The sequence below is a fragment of the Toxorhynchites rutilus genome, chromosome 3 (assembly GCF_029784135.1).
Source record: "Toxorhynchites rutilus septentrionalis strain SRP chromosome 3, ASM2978413v1, whole genome shotgun sequence".
Taxonomy (NCBI): domain Eukaryota; kingdom Metazoa; phylum Arthropoda; class Insecta; order Diptera; family Culicidae; genus Toxorhynchites; species Toxorhynchites rutilus.
The window spans coordinates 298,828,166-298,835,324 of NC_073746.1; positions in this window are offsets into that span (position 1 = coordinate 298,828,166).

Below are 7,159 nucleotides of genomic sequence, written 5' to 3' on the forward strand. Positions count from 1 at the left end.
ACACCACCACAGGGTGACGTAGCGCCGCAACCGAGAGACAAATTAGAGCTCCAGAAGCAAAGCGAAACAACATAATAACATTGACAGACACTGCTGCGATAATCGTGTTGATGGGCTTACGGCGAACGCGAAGCACACAAAGCAGAATTCAAACAGAGCAACAACCACAACAACAACAACAACAAAAAAGAGGTGGGGGAAGCTATTGATGCAATGATGAACCTATTGGGTTAGGCGACACCCATACAGCCGTGGGTTGGAGTGGGGTGGATTATATGCGCGTCGCGGTGACACATTCGACAGTGCGACATCGATTGTCGGTTGACACCAATACAGAGTCACACCGCGTCGCCTACTGGACTGCGGAAGGATATAAGCGAGTGACAATTTTGTGGGCTGTCGTTAACTTTTGTGTGACACACTCACACAGAGCGCTACTATATACTCCCGGTCGTTCTGTCGTTATGTTTATTTATTTAAAATTTCCCGAAGAGACACATTTTCAGAGTGACACACTCCGCTTCGGAGGGAGTGGATCGTTCTGCGCGAGTGTTGTTTTGTCACTCCTATGTACTCGCACACACTCTCACGGGCGGCTTGGTCAGAAGGATATAGTGGCAAAAAAATAAGGAAGGATCTCCCGTATCGGTGCGCTGCGGTCACCGCAGAAGCTGTGCGACACATTGTGTATAGAATCAAGCGCAAAGCACACATATGCACGGTGTATATCTATATATCACAAAACACGAGAGCTTAGCTAACATATCCCTTCCCCACCCGTGTTTCGTCGTGTACTTCTGTGGTCACGGGCTCTATGGCAACTTCTGTCTCTTTCTGCTCGAGATCCCGTTTCCGGGGTCTCGCTCCCTCTTCCCCGAAACCCAATTACCACCGGAGAGGGTTTTCGGAATGATATCTCTTTTGCTCCTCTCGTCTCGGGTGCTGCTGCTGCTGCTGCGTCTCTCTCTCTCTTTTGGTGTGTATGTGATGTTTGTCCATATTGGCTGGCAGACCGGGGCTTGGAACAGAGAGGCGCACTTGCCGCGCGCTGGGGCCAAGGAAGAAGACACCACGGAACGGGCTGCGAGGCGCGCGGGCCCCGAGAGTACTTTGCCGTACTTTGCGTACTCATCTCCGCTCTGCTTCCTTTTTATGGGAAGGAAATAAAAATAGATTCCTGCTTTTATTTCGCCTGCTTCTGCTGCGGCAGAATTTAAACCAGTTCAGTGGTTGGTTCTGGGATTATTTTGATCTTTAAAACGCGTACGGAAAATATTCCGACGAAAGGCTTGTTTTGGGCGGAAGAAAAGAAGGGGTTAGGTGGACTTTAATGCAGCTGGGAACGATTGTTGATGAGGTTGATATGGATATATGATCTCTGCTTTAAAATGATATACAGTGATGCAAAATCTCAGTAGAGTTTAAATCTGGTTCCTCACATCGTTACACCCTACTAAATCGGATTCGAAGCGAATGCCATATTTGCAGAACTGCTGTCTGATGCTGCAGCAATTCTGAAAGCATTGAGTTTGCTTTCATTGAAATGATAGAATAACTTTCTATTCCGAGAACATTAATGGTTGATTCAGGAGCTGTTTTGTGCATCATAAAAAAAAAATCAAATGATGTACATAGGGTTGGATACAGAACCCATTTTTGTTTATAAGACGATCTTTACACCTTTTATTGTTTTTATGCTGGCGCCAAATATTCCACAAACGAAAAAAAAAACACTTGTTTCATAACCTCAGAAGCATTTGTGCTTCTACTATATTAACATCAATTTCGCATAAATTACAGCAAGGTAATAGGGCGTTCTCCTTTGTCTTGAAATCTGTTTGGAATGATTTGAACCAAGCTGCGACATGCTGAAATTTTTATTTTGTTCCTCAAATTGTTCGTTTAAGCTATTAAAGGGTGTGTCACATCAAATTGCATCACGGGAAAAACGCTGTAGAAATTTAATTTTTAGGAATTATATCTTCAGCTTTCGCTTATAATTAGATAAGAGTGTATAGATCACGTTGGCCATGCTTCACTGTCAATTTTTCGTAAATTTGGAAGAATGTCGTCGAACGAAAAAGAGCGTCGTGAATTAATCCTGTGCACTCATTTCGAGAATCCGGAGTTGTCACATCGGGACATCGGTAAGATGCTGGGAATCGTCCAATCCACGGTTAGCAGAGTACTAAAACGATACTTCGAGAACCTAACCATCGACCGGAAGGTGAAGAACGGCAAAAATGGATGCTCCGTCAGTGAAAAAGATCACAAGCGCGTAGTTAAGCAGTTTAGACGTGATCCGAGAAGTTCGGTCCGGGATGTCGCCAATAAGCTGAATTTGTCAAGTGAAGCAGGCCCTCCGGAAGAACCCAAAAGTTGTCAAATCGGAGGCGGACTTCAAGAGAAAATGGATTTCTGTTCAAAAAAAACTACAACCTGACGTTGTACAGAATCTTATGGACGGGGTAAAGAGGAAGGTGCGAGCATACGGGCTTGGGCTCGAATTATGAATAAAAAGAAAATGCCAAAAGTTGTTTAATAGTTTTTATTTTACTGTCTAAAATTTTCAAAAGGATCGGTCTACTGGGCGAATTTCTACAGCGTTTTTTCCGTGATGCAATTTGATGTGACACATCCTTTATATCTATAACCGTACTAAATATCATAAAAATTAGGAAAAAGTCAACAAGTCTTCCACTGCTGATATGCTTTCCTCATTTGATGAGTAAAGATTCATTCCAAAGCATGGATGTTCAATATTAAGGTAAAATTGAGGTGGCTATTACATGAACAGGGGGGGTAAAAAATCGTGATTTTTGAAGATTTTGTTTGAATTTTCGCCAGGAACTGTTTATATCGATATTGCAGCCAAATGAGGAAAGATAGAAGTTGGATGTCAATTAACAAATTGTAGAGTAGATACAGAACTTCGATTCAATTGATAGAAACAATCTAGTTGAATTTAAATTTTTGGGATAAGATTAATAATCCCACATTAAAAATTATTAACTTTTAAGTTCTTCACTTCCAAAATGTTATTAAAATCCACTAATTTAGTTACTCCACTACTATATCCTGTACTAAATTCTCTCATCTTCCAAATGAAAGCATCAGAATCGTCTTCCGTAGCGTACTTTCTAATGTAGAGCCAGTTTGAGCTAACAGAGTCCGAAACAAAAAAAAAAAGTTCTATAACTCTGTCATTGTAGAAATTCGAACATATGCGTAGAAGGATTTTTTTCATCAAATATGATCGTCTATTAACTACTGAGAGAATCTGGATAAATTTATTTTTTTCATGTGAGAGAGGCGTTTCCTGACTTTGAGGAGATGAATCGAAAATCAAATTCCTCTTTTATATTCAAAAAACATAAATACATGCAAAATAAAACGAATAAAAAAATGGGGGTGAGTGGAGGGCAAAAAATTAAAAAAAAAAATCTTCTCGATTGGGTTTCGACTTGATAAACAAGCTGGCTTGTCTAGAATCTAAAGCTACTGCTAAATGAACCATAATCGAGCGATCATGATATGTTTTATTGAGCAATTTTATGGTGTGTGTTTGGGCCAAAAACAGCAGTGAATGATGTTCAATTGTTTCTATGTAAGTTTATTTGTGTTTATTGAAAGGTAATTTGCAACAATTCAATTTGAGGGTATCCTCACCAAATCAACAAATTTCCACCTTCATAGTGGCGATTTTATCCTTGTTTCGCTTCTAAAATGGAATTGAATCCTACTTTGCATGCGAATGTCCTGTGAATGGCGTAGCTATGAATTTTGCTTCGACCAAGATGGATGTGAGTCATGTGGAGATGTGTGATACAATTTTGCTCTTGCTCTGGGGGCAAAAGATGGGGTTTTGATATTTAACCGTCAACCGTAGGATGTGAAATATGTTCAATGAACGATTAGTATTGAATCACAAGCGCAGAGCGGGAAGGAAATCAGGAGCAGCATGTAGGAAAACGAAGGAAGAAGCCAAGGTCAATTTAATCCGAATTCTTAATATTTCGACACGTAATATTGTCAATAATATCAGCGTTTCACAACGCTATGTTTAGAAAAGTCTATGTTTAGTAAGGGCTGGATCGTATACATATAAAATCCAAAACTTCGCAAAATGCGAAGAATGCCAGATAACTTTTGCTATCACTTGCGCTAGGGAGCTTTGAAGACTTCCAACAAATACAATAATCATTCGGTAACGGCAATAAAATCGAGAGGGACCTCAAATCTTGGCATTACCCCCAATCGACAAGGTTTGCTATAGCTTATCGTTCAGCCCCTAGCAGTAGTATTTACAGTGAAAGACTGTTCTCTGAAGCTGATCTGGTATTCGAAGTGAAGCATAATCGAACGGTTGAAATAATCAAAATGAAAGTCAAAGTGTTAATGAATTTTTGTTATGAGGTAATATTGATTTAAGGGGGTATTCTAGTGTAGAGCCACGAATTTCGTATGTTTCTTCGAGCTCCTTAAAAATAAAATAAAGGATATTTTTACTATCCAATATATCCAATATATCATTTAACAATGAAACAAAAACTGAACTGAGAAAAAATAATCATAACTAGAATAGTGAGCTCTTCACTGAAGATGAAGTGATGAAGTGAGAGGGTTCAAAAATAAGTTGTGCCATGCCGTACACGATTCCAGCCCTTCTGGTTATCTGAAACAAAAAAAAAATCGGACAGATTCTGAATCAGTAAATATGCCGCTCTCGTATGAACCTCGGACATGTCGAAAACGTCTTTTTTGACAAAATGGCGACCGTTTGAAATACAACATTTCCTTTTATTTTAAATAGTAAAATTTAAAAAAATACAATTTCGACATTAATCGGTTCAGTGGAACTTGAGATATCGTGTACGGCAGTTTGAAAAAAAAAAACTAGTTTCGGGAAAAACGCGTTTGAAGTTCATTGCTATGGCCGTAGCAGGTTAGATACCGCATCACTAAAATGACTCTAACTCGGTATATAATAGGATTTTCGATAAGTCCTTTCTAGGGTATATTCTTGAATGCCTAAAACTACAGAAATACGAAGGAAAAAAATTTTGATTTTCTTCAAATTTCTAGACTAGAATAGTGCCTTATTTTTGAAAAAAAATATGATTTGTCTTGTGATCATGAGAAATTATCTTTTTTTTTTGTAATATCCGGTATCCGGTCGGAGAGCTAATATTGGCCGGATACCGGATATCCGGTTATTCTTTGCTTTTTTCCGTGCATACAAAGAACCCGTTTCTGCTTGATGCTTGATGGAATTCGAGCCTCAGCAATTCAACGGTGAGTTCCACCTTAATAGCAAGATCCATGTGTCTCTAAAAGTTTGAAACTGGAATTCATATACGGTATCAGATTTAGTATTGCAGGTTTTGAGATATCGTCGCGGGATTCTGATTGAGGATTTGCGGGAGCTAATTGGCAGCTCAGCAGTAAGTGCTGGTCGATTTCAACATATACGAAACGTCTTGAACCAAGCTTTGACATATTATAAGCAAAGCGCTTTGACACATAGGTGATTTTGTTTTGCTGTCATATACTTCAGGTCGTGTGAAAATATCTGGTTGTGTACCAAATAATCGTCATTTGCGTTAAGTGTTGATTTTTTTCTTCATTCACTCGAAGAAAACGGTGGCCAAAACGCATTCCGAGTTCCAAAAATCTTACGGAGAAGTTACTTTAAGTGAAACAATGTGTCGTGATTGGTCTTGTTGGTTCAAAATCGGTGATTTCGAATTTGAGGACCGTCCACGTGAAGGAAGGATTAAAAACCTGAATTCGAAGCATTGCTCGATGAGGATCCGCGTTAAATACAAGAAAAGCATGTTTCAGGAATTATCCGTCAAGACATTTCCAAGCGATTGCATGCGTTAGGATTGTTTTAAAAACAAGGAATTTGGTTTTCTCATGATTCAAACCCAAGGATCGTTGAGCCTCGTATTTTGGTGTGTAAACAACTGCTCCAGCGATTAAAACAGAAAAGTTTTCTGTGCATTGTGACGGGTGATAGAATACGATTGATGATGGATGATGCGATTGAAAAACGAGCACAATACGAGCAGAGGCACCGTGAAGTGATTCTACAGGGTGACAACGCATGGCATCATGTTGCTAAACCCGTTGAAACCTACTTGAGAAAAACCCAAATGGGAAGTTCTACCCCATTCGTGATATTCCCCAGAAATAGCACTGTTCGATTATAACTTGTTCCATCCGATGGCTTAACTAATCAGCAGCTTCGCTCATATGAGCACAAAAAAAATTGCTTGATTCGTGGACTCCCAAGGAATGAAGACATTCGCTGTAACGGTATTCGGTATAGCTTGTAGAGCGGAAATAATGCATCCATATTGTTTCTGTTCTACAAGTTTAATGATTTCGAACCATTCTGTGAGCGAATTCGTACTATGGAACTCGGTGTAGGTAATGTTTTACAAAACAATGGTTTACATTTTATTGGACAACAGAAGCTTGTACAGCCAATAAGGATGATTACAATTAAGTGCTCACAGATTTTATTTGTACCAAACGATGCCAACGAAAACATCACAGTTAAAGTATTGTACCATGGTCTCGTAAAACGGAGCTCAGTGTAAGCCAAACGTTCGATTGATTTCCGATTGAAAACGATGTAATTTTTCACACAGTTAAAGTGTACCGAATCATGATTCGTCATTGACTTTCATGGAATCGTCGTTCTTGTTTGTTTCTGCAGATCAAGATGAAGACTTTAAATAAAGTCACTATGAATTTAAAAAAAAAACAAACCATTGAAAAAGTATAACCTCCGATACAGTATGTTAAATAAAAATAGCACTAATGGGAGGCTTGAAGGCGAAGCATGTTAAGCTTGAACCGGCTCGCTTCCCGCTATCTGCTCGCTCCCCACAAAATTGACTTCTAGGGGCCAGTCACAATTGCGTCAATTAATTAATCCGCCATTAGTTCAATTTCCCAAGCGTGTAACTTACGGAGCTGCGGGAGATCATACTTTAATGCAATAATAAACACATAAAGATAACACCCCATCGGCTTAACTCTGCTCAACCAGTCCGTCAGTCACCGCGCAACCCTTCATAAAGCCCTGTGCTCTGTGAGCGCAACCATCATGTGGCATCATCATTTCACGAAACGGCGCAAAAAAATC